Source organism: Coregonus clupeaformis, chromosome 29 (genome assembly GCF_020615455.1).
Source record: "Coregonus clupeaformis isolate EN_2021a chromosome 29, ASM2061545v1, whole genome shotgun sequence".
NCBI lineage: Eukaryota > Metazoa > Chordata > Actinopteri > Salmoniformes > Salmonidae > Coregonus > Coregonus clupeaformis.
In genome coordinates, this window is record NC_059220.1 from 13,389,060 (window position 1) to 13,410,025 (window position 20,966).

Below are 20,966 nucleotides of genomic sequence, written 5' to 3' on the forward strand. Positions count from 1 at the left end.
ACAACTTCTACCCCCAAGCCATGAGACTCCTGAATATCTAATCAAATGGCTACCCAGGCCGAGGGAGATTGACAGTTATTTTGTGTTTCTTCCATTTGCGAATAATCGCACCAACTGTTGTCACCTTCTCACTAAGCTGCTTGGCGATGGTCTTGTAGCCCATTCCAGCCTTTTGTAGGTCTACAATCTTGTCCCTGACATCCGTGGAGAGCTCTTTGGTCTTGGCCATGGTGGAGAGTTTGGAATCTGATTGATTGATTGCTTCTGTGGCCAGGTGTCTTTTATACAGGTATCAAGCTGAGATTAGGAGCACTCCCTTTAAGAGTGTGCTCCTAATCTCAGCTCGTTACCTCTATAAAAGACACATGGGAAATCTTTCTGATTGAGAGGGGGTCAAATACTTGTTTCCCACATTAAAATGCAAATCAATTTATAACATTTTTGACATGCGTCTTTCTGGATATTTTTGTTGTTATTCTGTCTCTCACTGTTCAAATAAACCTACCATTAAAATGATAGACTCATCATTTCTTTGTCAGTGGGCAAACGTACAAAATCAGCAGGGGATCAAATACTTTTTTCCCTCACTGTATTACCTCAATTACCTCGACTAACCGGTGGCCCCACACATTGACTCTTGTAGGCCTCCTTGCTCGCACACGCTTTTTCAGTTCTGCCCACAAATGTTCTATAGGATTGAGGTCAACTGAAAAAGCGTGTGCGAGCAAGGAGGCCTACAAACCTGACTCAGTTACACCAGCTCTGTCAGGAGGAACGGGCCAAAATTCACCCAACTTATTGTGGGAAGCTTGTGGAAGGCTACCCGAAACGTTTGACCCAAGTTAAACAATTTAAAGGCAATGCTACCAAATTCTAATTTAGTGTATGTAAACTTCTGACCCACTGGGAATGTGATGAAAGAAATAAAAGCTGAAATAAATCACTCTCTACTATTATTCTGACATTTCACATTCTTAAAATAAAGTGGTGATCCTACCTGACCTAAGACAGGGAATTTTTACTAGGATTAAATGTCAGGAATTGTGAAAAACTGAGTTTAAATGTATTTGGCTAAGGTGTATGTAAACTTCCGACTTCAACTGTACTACAATATGCTTTCTGTCAATTCCGATGGTAGAGGTGAAGCTACTGAGACATTTCTGTATTTAACTGAGAGTTTGGAGAGTTTAAAACTCTAACTCCTCAGATCTAAGAAATGTTGTCCTTGCGTTTCACAGTCTTGGGCCTGAACAGTGCTAAATGTGCTAAAAGTTTGTTCTGGTGTGTACAGGCAGCCACTGCTCTCTATCTCTGTGTGCCTGGCGCATAACTACAGCACACCATGCCATGCTGACGTCCCATCCCAACATGCAACATGTCACAAAGACTCTCCTCTCGAGTCATTACACATGCCCCCACCAACAACAACCCACCAATCATCCAACCTAGCTCATCAATCTGCCAATCTCCCCACCCATCCCACCCAGCCTCGATGAAACTCAAAAGCATACTCCCGTCTGCGCTGTGAAACAATTTCCCAGCAAAGCCCTCTCTCTTTCTCTCTCTTAATCAATAAAACTGGTGCATGCTAATGATTACCTTCCTCTGAAGGTCAAGCAGACAACCTGCAAATGACTGGTGATGGAACGTAATAGAAAGCAGTGAAGGAGGAGAATAGAGATGGACGCACTATGGGCTTATCCAATACATGCAGGGCCTCATTAAAGGGTAATTATGGGAGTATTGGCACTGTCACTAACACTCTCTCTCTCCCATTATCACTCTCTCTCTCTCCTTCTCTCTCTCTCTCTCTCTGTCTCTCTCTCTGTCTCCCTCGCTCTCTCTCTCCCCCTATCTCTCTCCCTCGCTCTTTCTCTCGCTCTCTCTCTATCTGTCTCTCTCTTTCTGCCATGAGACACACTCACTTGCTGGAGGAGAGACGTAGGGAGGGATGATAGTCATTTGCCAAGCGGCTGAGATAGAAAGCTGTCTCTACTGCAATAGAATGGTTATATTCTCTGTCTGAGATCCCATTCAGCCTGCCAGCTGTGGAAGGGTGTGTTTGTATGTTTGTCTCTCTCTCTCTCTCTCTCTCTCTCTCTCTCTCTCTCTCTCTCTCTCTCTCTCTCTCTCTCTCTCTCTCTCTCTCTCTCTCTCTCTCTCTCTCTCTCTCTCTCTCTCTCTCTCTCTCTCTCTCTCTCTCTCTCTCTCTCTCTCTCTCTCTCTCTCTCTCTCTCTCTCTCTCTCTCTCTCTCTCTCTCTCTCTCTCTCTCTCTCTCTCTCTCTCTGTGTGTGAGTTTGTATGTTTGTCATTAATTGGTATATTTCATCCCTTCCAATATTTCAAATCTCCCTGGGAGGTAATTAGAGAGTGGATGAATTTTGTTTTTGTGAAAAACTAATATCAAAGCAATGCTAATTCACAATAAGTAGGAATGGGCTTGAAGTAGAGTTCTTCATGGATCCGACTGTACCCGAATACCCGAGACCTCTGTGTGTGGCAAAATTTAGGAGATGAAGATGGAATTAAAATGACGTATTTAAAAGTTAAAGGAGAAGGATAGGTTACAACGATCAACAGCCAACAGGTAGGCTGCTACTTAATATTCTGAATGGAGTTGTTGTTATTTGTAACTGTAGGATTAGAAAGCACATGCACTGCAGCCTCAATTAGCCTAGCTAGCTAACATTAGCTAGCTTAACTAGCATCTCCTGGTTTGATGCAGTCCAAGACATGTACTACGTAATCATATTTGATGATAAATAACCTAGCTATGGCAGCTATTAGTCAAATATAGGGCGAGTCGGCTAGGTTGGTTGCAGTCTCTCGTCTCTCCCTCCCTCCTCCTTGTGCCACTCACTCACAGTACGCCTAGATAACTAGTTGTGAACGATAGAACTACTGTAAGTCACTAAGAACAGAAAGGAATCCCACACTAAATGAGCAGAGAATGGCCAACAGAAGTAAAACAAATTAATTGCACTTAGCATGATTAACCCATTGTACATACAGTGCTATGAAAAAGTATTTGCCCCCTTTCTAATTTTTTCTACTTTTGCATATTTGTAATACTGAATGTTATCAGATCTTCAACCAAAACCTAATATTAGATAAAGGGAACATAAGTGAACAAATAACACAACAATTACATATTTATTTCATAAACAAAGTTATGCAACACCCAATTCCCCTGTGTGAAAAGTAATTGCCCCCCTTACACTCAATAACTGGTTGTGCCACCTTTAGCTGCAATGACTCCAACCAAATGCTTCCTGTAGTTGTTGATCAGTCTCTCACGTCGCTGTGGAGGAATTTTGGCCCACTCTTCCATGCAGAACTGCTTTAACTCAGTGACGTGTGGGTTTTCAAGTATGAACTGCTCGTTTCAAGTCCTGCCACAACATCTCAATTGGGATTAGGTCTGGACTTTGACTAGGCCATTCCAAAACTTCCAATTTGTTGCTTTTTAGCTATTTTCATGTAGACTTGATTGTGTGTTTTAGATAATTGTCATGCTGCATGACCCAGCTGCGCTTCAGCTTCAGCTCACAGACGGATGGTCTGACATTCTCCTGTAGAATTCTCTGATACAGAGCAGAATTCATGGTTCATTCTATTAAGGCAAGTCGTCCAGGTCCTGAGGCAGCAAAGCATCCCCAAACCATCACACCACCACCACCATGCTTGAACTTTGGTATGATGTTCTTACTGTGAAATGCAGAGTTTGGTTTTCGCCAGGCATTACTGGAACCATGTCGTCCAAAAAGTTATACTTTTGAATCATCTGTCCATAGAACGTTCTTCCAAGAGTCTTGATGATCATCCAGGTGCTTTTTGGCAAACTTGAGTCAACTTTTTGGACGAGATGGGTCCCATTATGCCTGGCAACAACTACAGGAAGCATTTGGTTGGAGTCATTGCAGCTAAAGGTGGCACAACCAGTTATTGAGTATAAGGGGGCAATTACTTTTTCACACAGGGGAATTGGGTGTTGCATAACTTTGTTTATGAAATAAATGAAATAAATATGTAATTGTTGTGTTATTTGTTCACGTATGTTCCCTTTCTCTAATATTAGGTTTTGGATGAAGATCTGATAACATTCAGTATCACAAATATCCAAAAGTAGAGAAAATTGGAAAGGGGGCAAGTACTTTTTCATAGCACTGTAGATAGATATAACAAATACTGTATAAAAATATGTTATATCAATAGATATAAAGGTATTGCAGCATGGCAGATGAAGCCATTCTAACAGAGAATAGAACCGAGGACCCAGCAAGGCAACCATTTTGTGATGTGTTTAACTCCTCAACTCAACTCTACCTTATACTGTACTTCAGCTTGGCTCTGACTAACATAGTCCCACATGCTTCTCTGTCTCTCCTGACCTCTCTCCATTGCTGTTTCAGTGGCATAAGGCTCCTCTCCTGTCCTCTAATGAACAGATCTCCTCCCTGCCCTTCCTATACCTCTGCTTCCTCATTTCCTCCCTCCTCTCCTCTTTTCCCTCTTTTCCCCCTCCTCTCATCCCTCCTCTCCTCTTTTCCCTCTACTCCCCCTCCTCTCCTCTCCTCCCTCCTTTCCTCTTTTCCCTCTACTCCCCCTCCTGTCCTCCCTCCTTTCCTCTATCCCCTCTACACCCCCTCCAATCCTCCCTCCTTTCCACTTTCCCCTCTACTCCCCCTCCTCTCCTCCCTCCTTTCCTCTTTTCCCTCCACCCCCCCCCTCCTCTCCTCCCTCCTTTCCTCTTTTCCCTCTACTCCCCCTCCTCTCCTCCCTCCTCTCGTCTTTTCCCTCTACTCCCCCTCCTATCCTCCCTCCTCTCCTCTTTTCCCTCTACTCCCCCTCCTCTTCTCTCCTCCCTCCTCTCCTCTTTTCCCTCTACTCCCCATCCTCTCCTCCCTCCTTTCCTCTTTTCCCTCTACTCCCCCTCCTCTCCTCCCTCCTCTCCTCCCTCCTCTCCTCTTTTCCCTCTACTCCCCCCTCCTCTCCTCCCTCCTCTCCTCTTTTCCCTCTACTCCCCCTCCTCTCCTCCCTCCTCTCCTCTTTTCCCACTACTCCCCCTCCTCTCCTCCCTCCTTTCCTCATTTCCCTCTACTCCCCCTCCTCTCCTATTTTCCCTCTACTCCCCCTCCTCTCCTCCCTCCTCTCCTCTTTTCCCTCTACTCCCCCTCCTCTCCTCCCTCCTTTCCTATTTTCCCTCTACTCCCCCCTCCTCTCCTCCCTCCTCTCCTCTTTTCCCTCTACTCCCCCTCCTCTCCTCCCTCTTTTCCTATTTTCCCTCTACTCCCCCTCCTCTCCTTCCTCCTTTCCTCTTTTCCCTCTACTCCCCCTCCTCTCCTCCCTCCTCTCCTCTTTTCCCTCTACTCCCCCTCCTCTCCTCCCTCTTTTCCTCTTTTCCCTCTACTCCCCCTCCTCTCCTTCCTCCTTTCCTCTTTTCCCTCTACTCCCCTCCTCTCCTCCCTCCTTTCTTCTTTTCCCTCTACTCCCCCTCCTCTCCTCCCTCCTTTCCTATTTTCCCTCTTTTCCCTCTACTCCCCTTCCTCTCCTCCCCTCTCCTCTTTCCCTCTACTCCCCCTCCTCTCATCCCTTCTTTCCTCTTTTCCCTCTACTCCCCCTCCTCTCCTCTCTCCTCTCCTCTTTTCCCTCTACTCCCCCTCCTCTCCTCCCTCCTTTCCTCTTTTCCCTCTTCTCCCCCTCCTCTCCTCCCTCCTCTCCTCTCTTCCCTCTACTCCCTCTCATCTCATCTCCTTCCTCTCTGGAAGGTGTGATGGTGAACAGCATCTGTCCACCTTTCCCAATCCCACTGCCTATGAATATAAACAAAAATAAACTCATAGTGACAGTCTGGCCATGTTTTGCCTCCCGCTGTGCAAATGACCAAGTGTTTAATTGAATCTTTACGGTTGAAACATTTACCTTGTAATGGGAGTCGAATACATAGCCTGCACTAGCACATCTCTGTGGGTGATTGGTATAGGAAGCTAGACTTTCCCCTCTCTCTCTCCCTTTCCCTCTCTCTCCTTTTCCCTCCCTCTCCTCTCTCTCTCCCTTTCCCTCTCTCTCCTCCCTCTCTCTCCCTTTCCCTCTCTCCTCTCTCGCTCTCCTTTTCCCTCTCGCTCCTCTCTCTCTCCCTCTCTCCTCTCTCTCCCTTTCCCTCTCTCTCCTCTCTCTCTCCCTTTCCCTCTCTCCTTTCTCTCTCTCTTTCCCTTTCACTCTCTCTCCCTTTCCCTCTCTCTCCTCTCACTCTCCTTTTCCCTCTCTCTCCTCTCTCTCCCTCTCTCTCCTCTAGCTCTCCCTTTCCCTCTCTCCTCTCTCTCTCCTTCTCCCTCTCTCTCCTCTCTCTCTCCCTTTCCTTCTCTCTCTCCCATTCCCCCTCTCTCTCCCTCCCTCTCCCTCCCCCCTTCATATGGGTACTTACCCAGTTTATAGCTTCACAATAACACACTGGCATTAGGTTTGATAAAAGCCCAATCTAACGTTATGTAATATATCGAATATACAGAGCAAATACTGGGGAGTGGAGACTGTCCTATCATCCTTTTATCTGCACTCTTGGGTTTATTCAACTCAATACCCTAACTAGTTGGGCTCCTCTAGACACTTTCCTCATCTCTAATGCAATAAATACATCAAATATCCCCACCACCACCAAGGCATTAACGTTATCTCTATCTCTCCCGAGATATTTGGCTTCCTTAATTATTCATCTCAAATCTTCTGGCGACTCTTTGTCCTTTTCTGTGTGTTTGTCTTTAAGTGCATCAGGGAAAGAATATGATACATTACATGAAGTATTGTATCAAACTGTAACTTAGGGTCACAGAATATATGAAATGAACCTGGTTGAGTGCATGCTCAGAGAATGCTCAGAGAATAAAAAAATAGTTGGTGTTTGAGCAATCGTTTTTAATTAAATGAGAGAGATGGTGCAGGAACCTACATTTGTATTCAGCACAACTGTCTGCAGGCTTACAACTGGAATGAGCCTATCCTCATTGAAGCAAGAGACACCATTATAGTATCACACTGTGGCCTCCATGCTGAATACAGATGTGCACAAAGCTATTCCAATTCATTACTGTGTGTGGAGCAATATAAGGGGTTGCTCTCAGAGATCCCTCAGATCAGATGCACCATAAAACCTGAAACCCAACCTCCGTTATCACAACGCATTAGGAATATCTAAATATCATTGGAATCTAGATGTAGGGCTCTATTCAATCCGTAGCACTGAAAATATACTTTATAGCCCAATTGACAAATAAAGGCAATGTTCCTAAAGTCGCAGACCACATTCACGGTAAATGCTGCATATTTTGGCTCAATCTGCAATTACCTTCACTTCGGCGATACGGATTGAATCCAGCCCAAAAACTCTTATTTTGCCTTTATGTTGTTATTCGATCTAATCTCTGATAAATACACTGCATGTCTGAATTGTGTTATAGGCTACATCACCACATAATTAGCCATTCTGTCAATCCACAGCAGGCATTAACCTTTTACTGCAGTGGGGTAAATAAGAGTCACACAGAGTGTTTCTTTGTAGACTTAAACAAATCTACATTGAAACGAAAGTATACACCTCACACACATGGATATGGGCTTCAAAAAAAGAAGACACCTGTACCATGTCAGATATAGAGTTGAAATGTATTACATTTTCAGTTTGCATCCCAGTATTACTGTCACGACTTCCGCCGAGGCTGCCTCCCCTCCTTGTTCGGGCAGGCCTCGGCGTTCGTCGTCACCGGCTTACTAGCCACTGCCGCTCCATATATCATCATTCCATTTGTCTTGTCTTGTCAATTACACACATATCCCCTCATTACTCTGTGTATAATTGTTCCCTCTGCCCCGTTGTCCTTGTGGGTGATTGTTTTGTGAGTTGAGTGTAGCTCGGTTGAGCTTCTCGTACCTTGTATTGCCAGGGTAGATTATTCCCCTGTGCCTGTATTTTGTTGGAGCTACCCATACCTTGTATTGCCGGGGTAGATTGTTCCACTGTGCCTGTATTTTGTTGTCGCAATCCAGCGCAACTGTGTACGACGGAATACTCTCTGTATTCGGTGATTTACCCTCCTGCGCCTGACTCCTTCTAATCACACTCATCACAATTACACTTTATATACATCGCAGAAGACTGAAATATAACAAAACTAAACTCAGCAAAAAAAGAAATGTCCTCTCACTGTCAACTGCATTTATTTTCAGCAAACTTAACATGTGTAAATATTTGTATGAACAAAGGGAGGGTCAAAATCAAAAGTAACTGTCAGTATCTGGTGTGGCCACCAGCTGCATTAAGTACTGCAGTGCATCTCCTCCTCATGGACTGCACCAGATTTGCCAGTTCTTGCTGTGATGTTACCCCCCTCTTCCACCAAGGCACCTGCAAGTTCCCAGACATTTCTGGGGGGAATGGCCCTAGCCCTCACCCTCCGATCCAACAGGTTCCAGACGTGCTCAATGGGATTGAGATCCGGGCTCTTCGCTGGCCAAGGCAGAAAACTGACATTCCTGTCTTGCAGGAAATCACTCACAGAACGAGCAGTATGGCTGGTGGCATTGTCATGCTGGAGGGTCATGTCAGGATGAGCCTGCAGGAAGGGTACCACATAATGGAGGAGGATGTCTTCCCTGTAACGCACAACGTTGAGATTGCTTGCAATGACAACAAGCTCAGTCCGATGATGCTGTGACACACCGCCCCAGACCATGACGGATCCTCCACCTCCAAATCGATCCCGCTCCAGAGTACAGGCCTCGGTGTAACGCTCATTGCTTCAACGATAAACGCGAATCCGACCATCACCCCTGGTGAGACAAAACCGCGACTTGTCAGTATAGAGCACTTTTTGCCAGTCCTGTCTGGTCCAGCGACGGTGGGTTTGTGTCCATAGGCGACGTTGTTGCCGGTAATGTCTGGTGAGGACCTGCCTTACAACAGGCCTACAAGCCCTCAGTCCAGCCTCTCTCAGCCTATTGCAGACAGTTTGAGCACTGATGGAGGGATTGTGCGTTCCTGGTGTAACTCGGGCAGTTGTTGTTGCCATCCTGTACCTGTCCCACAGGTGTGATGTTCGGATGTACCGATCCTGTGCAGGTGTTGTTACACGTGGTCTGCCACTGTGAGGACGATCAGCTGTCTCCCTGTAGCGCTGTCTTAGGCGTTTCACAGTACGGACATTGCAATTTATTGCCCTGGCCACATCTGCAGTCCTCATGCCTCCTTGCAGCATGCCTAAGGCACGTTCACGCAGATGAGCAGGGACCCTGGGCATCTTTCTTTTGGTGTTTTTCAGAGTCAGTAGAAAGGCCTCTTTAGTGTCCTAAGTTTTCATAACTGTGACCTTAATTGCCTACTGTCTGTAAGCTGTTAGTGTCTTAACGACCGTTCCACAGGTGCATGTTCATTAATTGTTTATGGTTCATCAAACAAGCATGGGAAACTGTGTTTAAACCCTTATAGTTATTTTGATTTTTACGAATTATCTTTGAAAGACAGGGTCATGAAAAAGGGACGTTGAGTTTATTTGACATAGAAACACCAGATTTTCGGCAGTTAAAGAAAAGTAATGTTTATTAATTATGAAATTATGAAAAATATGAATAGCATTCCACCCATGAGGCCACTAGGTAATTTGACTGCAGGAAAGGGTTTTAATAATAGAACACAAGCCAGCCAGGGCAGATGGCTGCCACCTCATAAGAGTTGGGGATTAAGGTTGCATGCTCCATCTCACTAAACATGATGCATGACATACACACTGTACACTGTACCAGACTGGCTACCTCAACATGCATCATTAGCAGTGTCCTGAGTAAATAAAGAACAGAATAGCAGCAGCAAATGATGAGTGTAAAAGTGTGTGTGTGTATGTATGTTTGTTTGTGTTGTGTCGGTATGCGTGTGTGTGCGTGAGCGCATGTAGTGTTTGAATGTGTGAGGGATTTGTGTGGGAGTGACAGTGTAGTGTGTGTGAGTGAGTGTGTATATGGTGTGTATATATAGTCTAGTGAGTGTGCGTAGGGTCAGTGCAAGAAAGAGTCAATGCAGATAGTTTGGGTATCATTAATTGACTATTTAGCAGTCTGGCTATTACACTGATATACACACAGCTATATATAGCTATACATCAGCTGTGTAATCACAACAAGAATGTTCTGAGAACATACCCTAACCAAATCAAAGCACCACCCCAACCAGATCAAAGCACCATCAGTGATCCATATGGTTTCAACCACTGATCTTCTTGTTGGTTGCTTGGAAGATGCAATACATAAAACAGCTATTAAAATCAATGTGTGGTTTGGCTAATTGCATTGAAACTGAAATCACAAAAAGGTTATTTTTTAAAATATAATCTGCCCTTTAGAGTAATATGATTAAGAGGAGGTGGCGGCTGCTGGGAACACTGTGTGGCGGTGCTGTTGTGAGCCAAAATGGCTCTGTAGTTTCCTGTAGCTCTGCCTCTATCACAGCCAAAGCCTCATTCCTAATTGGCATAAATCACTCCTCACCTCTCCACCCGATAGCTGGTGTGTGGTGAACGTTCTGGCACAAAAATGGTCGCCATGCTTCACCCAGGTGGGTGCTACACATTGGACTGTTTACTCACAGTCACAAAAAGCTGATAGCTGCCTAAAATGCATTGAGATTATATGAAGATAGCATTATGATATGTTTGTATTTACAAACACCTAAATGGCTAAGATAATAATTAGAATATTAATGTTTTAACTGAAAGTGGCTAGACTACAAATCATGAAAGAGGCTAGTCCATTAGCTTGAAATAGTGTCATTTTTGCTCGTTAAACTGTCCAGATCTTCTTGATGAATATTCACTTTTTCAAACAGGAACTAATTTTTCAAACATTAAATAACTGACTACCTGAAAAGTCCCAGTTATATGTGTCATGTCATATAGTGTTTTTATGAATGTATAAATCTACCTATTTAATAGCAAATCATTGTTTTATCCCTTTCTACTATAGCTTCACTAAATACACTCTCTCATCCATAAATCTACTTCTGGTAATATTTTCCCAAAGGCAAATTGCTAATAATGTACCACCAGGACAGCTCTGCTGATTTTGTGTCATCAAATTAAAGCTATAATCCCAAAAAAATTGATATTGGAAACTAGAAATGGAAAAATTGAATGAAAACAGAAAATTACATCAACTGTGTGAATAACAGGCCTGGTTCTTGACCCTCCTTGGTAAATACTGTATTTACAAAGTCCTGGGATATTACTAAACTATTTTCTTCCTCTGTATTGATTAAGACAGGTTAACTCTACTGCCCTGTAAACAGAATACATATGTTTCTTAGTGGGTTTAAATGTTCATTTCCTATGCATATCCCATGCTATAGAACAAGGGTATTCAAATCCGAGCTGGAGGTCCGGAGTACTGCTGGTTTTCTATTCTACCTGATAATTAATTGCACCCACCTGGTGTCCCAGGTCTCGATCAGTCCTTGATTCGATTGGAAGAATAAAAATCAGCAGTGGAACTCGCTTAATGTTTCCTTTCCTATACATAGCCCATGCTATACAACATCCAAACTTCCCCCTGCTCTTGTGTTTGGCAGGTCTTCTGAGTTGAATTGCCTTTGGGGTCTCAATCCATAATCCTTTCATGGGTCTTGCTCCCATAGACTCACTTACTGTGGTTTTACATGTTGTCTGAAGGTAAACTAATAAATAATTTACATCCAAATTGTATGTGCTCATCCCTGGTGTCTCTGCTGTAAAAATAACAGAACATTAAGTTCTACTGTCATTTCATTTGGGATTTACCCCAGTGCATATCAATCTATCAATATTTTAGTAACTAGGGATCAGTGCCTCGTCAGTCAAATACGTAACCGCATTACAGACTCACTGGCCTTCATCTCAGAAACTATTACCATTCCTGACTGCCACTTTTCTCCTGTTTATTAAACCAGCGGGTGGTAGCAAGATCAAAACAACCCACGCTGTCGCCTTGACAGCTCATTATCACAGACAAACACCCCTCAAAGTCACTCCCACTCACAGACAAACAGAGGAGCCCATTCTAGTCACCACATTACAACGACACACTGACACAAAGCTCACCCTGCATCAACAACTTGAGAAACACCAAATTAAGGAAATTAAAACATTGAAATACCTGATGATTTTGATTAGTTGTCACGAGCTGAAGTTTTCTCCTACACTAATGAACAATAACTCCTGATTTGTTTTGGGATCCTCCAGAAGCGTTAGGACTCCACAGCTTCCTTGGCAACGATCTATGCCGGTCTGATTCAATGCTGTAAAAGTATTGTGTCATCTTTCAAGGTGATCCTGGATTTAGTATCAGTAGAGGAATCTATTGCCATACTAGGTGTCTAGCCAGTCTGTCACGGGTTAAACGGACCACCAGGGTTTATCTAAACTATAAGATGTTATTTACATCCCATCTGGATCTGCAGCTTCTACAGAGCCTAGTAGACCTGATCCTCTGATTGGTATTTAATTACATTATTCTTAATTAAATGTACATATCCAGCAATCCACTTTGGCCCAATCTCTATTAACCTCGTGTTTAAATGCAATGCTGCCTGGTGACTTTTAAAATTGACTCAACAATCAACTCCTTGTTCAGCAATTAACAAATCATAAAAACTAAGACATCCTTAAACAATATAAACACAGTAGATAATTAAATGCTAAGATAAATTATTATCACAAAATCCAATGAGAACATCACATAAAGGTCAGATACATTATAAATAAATCTCTCTCATAAGCATCATATCAAAGCTGTTTTAGAAGCAGCAAAACCTACAGTATATTCAAGCAAACGGTTTGATGAATGAGCTTGAAACATTTACATTTTAGCCATACATCCAGAGCAACTGCATACATTTAATTACATTTTCATACATGTCCCCCATGGGAATCGAACCTACAACCTTCACTTCGCAAGGCGACATGCTCTACCAGCTGAGCTACCCTGTTGTGTGCACTCTACCACGCATAACCCAGATCAAGAGTGAGGAGCTGTCCATGGTTCTGACACAATAACACTTCTAGCCTCCCAAACTTCTGACACAATCTCACTTGTAACTGTCCATGGTGCTGAACTCTTGACCAAACTATACCAGTCCCCACATCACCAGTTTCATTGACAGTATATGATGCAAAAAAGACACATTGATATGCAACATTTGGTAAACACAGCATAGAGCGTATACCACATCATGTTAAAACATAACATCTCTAGAAATGAAACAGGCATCTTGGGTTACACTAACTCAGCATACATGGGTCACATGATTTTTAGCTGAGTGCTATGTCTAGTTTAAAGCTCGACCCTATCCAGGTTTCATCCCACCAGAGCTGTCAAGTCACACATCTGCTGACACTTATCTGAGACATACATGTCTCATGTCTCAGGTATCAATAAAACCTGGCATGGTACGTCTTCACACACACAGAGGGAAAAATAACACGCATATCAAAGGCATAAAGATGGTGTAGTAGAGGACTGTAAGTACTTGCTGATCGCATGCTCTCTGTAAGAACAAGTAATGTTGGCTGTAACTGTGTTAAAATACTGTATGTCATGGTAACTCCTCACACCTGTACCTAGAGGGCATATCAAAGGCAAAATGTTGTAGTAGACTAGAGGGTATGTACTTGTTGAGCACCCAGGTAGAGTGTGGTGCTAATCCTGCCTGGGGGAGGATGTTGTTTTGCGGTGTTTGATTCCCTCAGTCCCTCTATTACACTAACATGCAGGATCATCACACCGTGCACTTTGCTTCCTTGGCTCGGGCTCGCGACATCACGGGGTCTTAAGCACTGCTAGTGTAATTAAAACACGTCTCAAAGCTACAGGGACCGCTGCCACTACATCTCCAATGGGCAAAATCCCTCCCTGATTTAAAAAATACAGATCTTTCCAATTCTATCACAACAATTGAAGAAGTCCATGGGTCTAAAATGAATACCTAATGCACTATACTCTATTTTATTTTGAATACATGCTTATTTGTTTACCAAAAGTGCATTCCATTCTCCACTCCACCCTTAGGCCTATAGGTTTTTAGGGTTACGCTGTGGTCGGTCCTCAGTGCTGCCCAGCCCCTAAGCGCTGCAGCAGGCAGCAGTATGGACTTGGAGGTAGCATAAATTGAATTATAGCACCACCAGCCACTGGAAGTGGAGCTGCAGCTCAGTTTACCTATATACTTGGTCAGAGGATATGGAATACAGAATACCCTTACATACAGTACATAGAACTGTACATTACTCTACATTACATAACTACTGTTTATTAAGTGCAATAAATTATATAGCATATCACACTGTGCTTTCAAAAACAAATGACTATTTCAACCATTTCTAAGAGCAGTTTAGGAATTGACAGGGGCTGCTGGTTTTCTATTCCCCTGCCATCTACAAGTAAACGTGTATATCAACTTCATATATGGTAATAATAGTGCTTTGCCCATATGCGTTCATGTGACACGTGTGAGAGACATGTCAATGGATAAACATGCGCAGGTAAACCTCATCAGAATACAGAGACGTGTCATTGTCTCCTTATAATGACGCCATAAAATAGCATAATGTTGACTATAAAGCACAACAAACACATTGTTGAAACCAATGCCACGACAGCTACCCTGCCCCATTAAGGATGACATGTCGTAGGGTCTGAACTATTGGAATATGTCGTGTTTATCAGATTCGATTTATAGAAGCGCACGTGCGTAAAGATAGCCTACCCGACAACCAGCATTGCTGAAATCAAAGAAACGCCTTGTGATATGGAATTTAAATGGGCATTGACGTAGACTATTGTACGCACTAGATGCCATAGTTCGGATGCACAAATGGTACCACAAATACATAAAGGTAACTCAAACACAAGTACGCGCGCAAGAGCACTGCGTTAGGTGTGAATTTCCTAGGACACATCGTTGCCATTCTATGTAACATCCATACATTGCCTTTACCTATCCATAGCAAATATAAACTCCATATGCCTCACCAAATGACTATTATAGAATAATTTTGCTCATTTACGTATGATCTCTATACATGTAATGCCAGTGCATCAAGCATATGTGGGTGGTTATAACTATATAATATATCCAGCAGCCAGCCAGTGGTGCCATGGTAGTGAGCATGATATATCGCCTAGGACGGGGCAAGAAGATGACGACGCCTAAATCCTCTATAATCATTTGAACCTATGCCAAGGTTGAGGACTATTGTAACATGCATTGGTAGCTTACATTTAGTACACACATTTCAGGGGGGACATTTAGCGGAGTTATCTATCAGGCTGAATTGGCATGGGAACTCAGCTTGCATATAAATTGAGGTGATTTCAGTCTAGCCCCTCGTGACAGGGTGAGGCATGAAAAGAGGGTGTCTGCTTTAACACACCCAAATACCATACACACACACCATCATTACCACCACCCAAGTATACAACCACATTTTTGACCCCAGGTGTGATCCTAATAAATAATGGGGATCCTAGTAAAATACCAATATACCACATTCACCCAAATCAATTAGAGCTAGAACAGTCCTAACGATAGATAGCCAACACAGCACCACAACTGATCCTATGTATAACATTTCAACCAGCGACCTGGCAAAACAAATATCCCACTGCGTAATTTTGATCTACGCTCAGACACTCAAATTGATCATATTGCAGTCAGACAGACTGAATTCCTTAAAACAAACCATTATTTAAGGCTCGTTTTTGACCTTGCGATGTACCTGAATACATGGTTATACTGCTCATACCTAGTTTTCAACAACATCCTGCAGGTTATCTTGCTTTGGAACCCAATAGGTTCAGCCTTGACAATGGTAGCCTACATCGTAACACTGTTTTGTTCTGTATGTTGACGAACGACGAACTAAAGAACATAAAAGTACTGATGAAAATGTACAAACATTCTTAACATTTAAACAGTAAAAGTTTACCTTGAAGAAGGAACGCCAGTCCTGCTCTGATCACCGAGGGTCAGGGGAATAGAATTTTCTCACATTTCATATTTTCCCATGTTCCTATTTTGTTTTGCCCCATTGGATTTTGACTAAATTATATAGATACAAGGTGCGCTGGATTTCATAGCGCACAATTCCGCACAGCCCATCTATTCAGTGTGCCCGAGTAATATGCCATCGGTTTGTACCATTCAGAATCCAATCCACTTGTGCTCCTTTTCTTCCGAGTTTAAAATAAAAGATCCAATAAAACCAACACGGAGAGACAGTCAAATTCCAACGCGGTTCGACAGAATCCTTTGCTGAAAAACGGGCGTTTGCTTTTCCCTCAGACTCGCTAAAGACCTTGTCATTCTCCTGCGGCTCGTCGACACACCTCACAACAGTAGAGGCTTTCCTCCGCAGTAACACCGGCTTGCTCTATTTAGCTGAGCGCACGTCTCTGCAGCCGAGTGCGATAAAGTGGCTGCTATGGGGAACTCGGATCAAATCTCAGCAGGGAGACCTTTGCACCTCTGCACCTTACACGCACTTCCCCCCGCTCTGCCTCTACACTGAGTTAATCCACAGAGTGACTGAGTGCCGCTTGCCCTCCATCCAAGTTATCAAAAGGCTTGTTCCTTCAGTCCCTCTTCAGTTGATTCTCAGCTATTCAGCCCCGCAACAGCGCTTTATTATCCAAATATATGCTGCTCAATGGTATATATGCTGCTCACTGCACAAATGAACGGTTCTCCCCCATTGCCATCGTTGTGCTTTCCCCCACCACCCCCAAAGCTCAGTTCTACCATTCGAGAAGATTTAACAAACTACGAGCTTTAGCAGCAGTTACTGGGACATGTGATGGTTGCTATTTTCCCTCTCCTTTCGACTGGAAAAAAAATGGAGGAAGTCATCGCGGATTGGCTCAGACTCACGTTCGTTCGCAATCCTTGATTCAGCCTGTCACTCCGTGGGACCGGTAGAGCCTTTGCAGCGAAGACGGGATAGTATTGCAATGAACAAAAGAGGTATGCCTAAAGAACGAAGCCACATGGCCAATAGGACCGGCTTTAATGTCAAAGAATAGGATCCCGTGCATAATCTTGGAGGAAAAAGACTGCAAGCACCCGACTCTTTTGTTGCGTAACTTTTACAATTGACTATGATTAATACAACTGTTGTATTTTTTCACTAACAATTAAGAGGGATACTGACTAGAATATAGTTTATAGTCTTCGCAGACTTCATGCCTTTACGTAGTTGATAAAACATTTGCTAAAATGTAGCAATGGCAACTGAAGTCTATTGGGTAACTGCACTGAATATTGTACTGCACTGAATATTGCAAGAGTAGGCTATTGGCTCCTCTAACAACACACCTGATGTTTATGTATACCCTGCCATATGCAATTCAAACCCACAGCAATGCTGAGAACATGGGAGTCTGACGTCATTTTTGAGTGGGGTGCCAGGTTTCAGATGATCTCCACACCTTGTCTAGTGTTGTAGAATAGGTTTAAACATTTTCACAGATTTTCCGTTTTGGAGGACGGAATGTACTGCTATTGTAATATCGCAAGTTTATGCTTCTCAGTAGAAACTTGAGCTCTTACAATAAATAAATTTCATTGGATGCAACTCAGTGTTGAAAAGATGGTGCTGATAGATAGAGCGCTGTGCTTCTAGCTCCTGGGCAACTTTGCAGTATTTTGTTTTTGTATGTGTTATTTCTTACATTATTAGCCCAGAAAATGTGTTGTGTTATTACGTACAGCCAGCAATAACTTTTGGATATCAGAGCGGCAGTAACTCACCAGCATAACCAGCATTACGACCAGGAATACGACTTTCCCGAATCGGATCCTTTGTTAGTTCCCCCCAGGGCAATTTAACTGATTCCAGAGGCTGATCAAAAACACAGCCGGCGGAGAAGAGGTATTCGGAGTGGTCTTCTAGTCCAAGTCAGGAGATGTGCACACCACCCACCGCTTCCGAGTATATTACTCGCTGATGTTCAGTCTCTGGATAATAAAGTTAACGAGCTCAGGGCGAGGATTTCCTTCCAGCGAGGCATCAGGGATTGTAACATACTCTGTTTCACGAAACATGGCTCTCTCGGGATATATTGTCTGAGTCCGTACAGCCAGTTGGGTTCTCAGTTCATCGCGCAGACAGAAATAAAGATCTCTCCGGGAAGAAGAAGGGTGGGGGGGGGGGGGGGGTATGTTTAATGATTAACTACTCATGGTGTGATTGTGATAACATACAGGAACTCAAGTCCTTTTCTTCACCCGACCTAGAATACTTCACAATCAAATGCCGACCGTATTACCTCCCAAGAGAATTCTCTTCGATTATAGTCACAGCCGTGTATATTCCCCCTCAAGCCGATACCACGACGGTCCTCAAAGAACTCCACCGGACTTTATGCAAACTGGAAACCACATATCCTGACTGTTGTACTCGTGTTGCTAAAACACTCAACCACTGCTACTCCAACTTCCGGATGCCTCCATTCGGCAAATCTGATCACGAATCCATTTTGCTCCTCCCTTCCAATAGGCAGAAACTCAAACAGGAAGTACCCGTGCTAAGGATTATTCAACGCTGGTCTGACCAATCGGAATCCACGCTTCAAGATTGTTTTGATCACGTGGACTGGGATACAGTGGGGAAAAAAATTATTTAGTCAGCCACCAATTGTGCAAGTTCTCCCACTTAAAAAGATGAGAGAGGCCTGTAATTTTCATCATAGGTACACGTCAACTATGACAGACAAATTGAGAGAAAAAAAATCCAGAAAATCACATTGTAGGATTTTTTATTAATTTATTTGCAAATTATGTTGGAAAATAAGTATTTGGTCACCTACAAACAAGCAAGATTTCTGGCTCTCACAGACCTGCAACTTCTTCTTTAAGAGGCTCCTCTGTCCTCCACTCGTTACCTGTATTAATGGCACCTGTTTGAACTTGTTATCAGTATAAAAGACACCTGTCCACAACCTCAAACAGTCACACTCCAAACTCCACTATGGCCAAGACCAAAGAGCTGTCAAAGGACACCAGAAACAAAATTGTAGACCTGCACCAGGCTGGGAAGACTGAATCTGCAATAGGTAAGCAGCTTGGTTTGAAGAAATCAACTGTTGGAGCAATTATTAGGAAATGGAAGACATACAAGACCACTGATAATCTCCCTCGATCTGGGGCTCCACGCAAGATCTCACCCCGTGGAGTCAAAATGATCACAAGAACGGTGAGCAAAAATCCCGGAACCACACGGGGGGACCTAGTGAAGGACCTGCAGAGAGCTGGGACCAAAGTAACAAAGCCTACCATCAGCAACACACTACGCCGCCTGGGACTCAAATCCTGCAGTGCCAGATGTGTCCCCCTGCTGAAGCCAGTACATGTCCAGGCCCATCTGAAGTTTGCTAGAGTGCATTTGGATGATCCAGAAGAGGATTGGGAGAATGTCATATGGTCAGATGAAACCAAAATATAACTTTTTGGTAAAAACTCAACTCGTCGTGTTTGGAGGACAAAGAATGCTGAGTTGCATCCAAAGAACACCATACCTACTGTGAAGCATGGGGGTGGAAACATCATGCTTTTGGGCTGTTTTTCTGCAAAGGGACCAGGACGACTGATCCGTGTAAAGGAAAGAATGAATGGGGCCATGCAAATTATGGTGGAAAATAAGTATTTGGTCAATAACAAAAGTTTCTCAATATTTTGTTATACACCCTTTGTTGGCAATGACACAGGTCAAACGTTTTCTGTAAGTCTTCACAAGGTTTTCACACACTGTTGCTGGTATTTTAGCCCATTCCTCCATGCAGATCTCCTCTAGAGCAGTGATGTTTTGCGGCTGTCGCTGGGGCAACACGGATTTTCAACTCCCTCCAAAGATTTTCTATGGGGTTGAGATCTGGAGACTGGCTAGGCCACTCCAGGACCTTGAAATGCTTCTTACGAAGCCACTCCTTCGTTGCCCGGGCGGTGTGTTTGGGATCATTGTCATGCTGAAAGACCCAGCCACGTTTCATCTTCAATGCCCTTGCTGATGGAAGGAGGTTTTCACTCAAAATCTCACGATACATGGCCCCATTCATTCTTTCCTTTACACGGATCAGTCGTCCTGGTCCCTTTGCAGAAAAACAGCCCCAAAGCATGATGTTTCCACCCCCATGCTTCACATAAGGTATGGTGTTCTTTGGATGCAACTCAGCATTCTTTGTCCTCCAAACACGACGAGTTGAGTTTTTACCAAAGAGTTCTATTTTGGTTTCATCTGACCATATGACATTCTCCCAATCCTATTCTGGATCATCCAAATGCACTCTAGCAAACTTCAGACGGGCCTGGACATGTACTGGCTTAAGCAGGGGGACACGTCTGGCACTGCAGGATTTGAGTCCCTGGCGGCGTAGTGTGTTACTGATGGTAGGTTTTGTTACTTTGGTCCCAGCTCTCTGCAGGTCATTCACTAGGTCGCCCCGTGTGGTTCCGGGATTTTTGCTCACCGTTCTTGTGATAATTTTGACCCCACGGGGTGAGATCTTGCGTGGAGCCCCAGATCGAGGGAGATTATCAGTGGTCTTGTATGTCTTCCATTTCCTAATAATTGCTCCAACAGTTGATTTCTTCAAACCAAGCTGCTTACCTATTGCAGATTCAGTCTTCCCAGCCTGGTGCAGGTCTACAATTGTGTTTCTGGTGTCCTTTGACAGCTCTTTGGTCTTGGCCATAGTGGAGTTTGGAGTGTGACTGTTTGAGGTTGAGGACAGGTGTCTTTTATACTGATTACAAGTTCAAACAGGTGCCATTAATACAGGTAACGAGTGGAGGACAGAGGAGCCTCTTAAAGAAGAAGTTACAGGTCTGTGAGAGCCAGAAATCTTGCTTGTTTGTAGGTGACCAAATACTTATTTTCCACCATAATTTGCAAATAAATTC

At 43.6% G+C, this 20,966-nt stretch overlaps 1 protein-coding gene across 1 annotated transcript in view; it reads right to left on the reverse strand.

Annotated features, from left to right (window-relative positions):
* Positions 1 to 16,972, reverse strand: part of LOC121544736 (leucine-rich repeat and fibronectin type-III domain-containing protein 5-like) — a 48,763-nt gene extending 31,791 nt beyond the window's left edge. Inside the window, exon 1 of the mRNA XM_041854845.1 lies at positions 16,000 to 16,972. The gene's annotated coding sequence lies outside the window, so the exon portion shown is untranslated. The remainder of the gene's footprint in view (positions 1 to 15,999) is intronic.
* Positions 16,973 to 20,966: the final 3,994 nt, after the last annotated feature.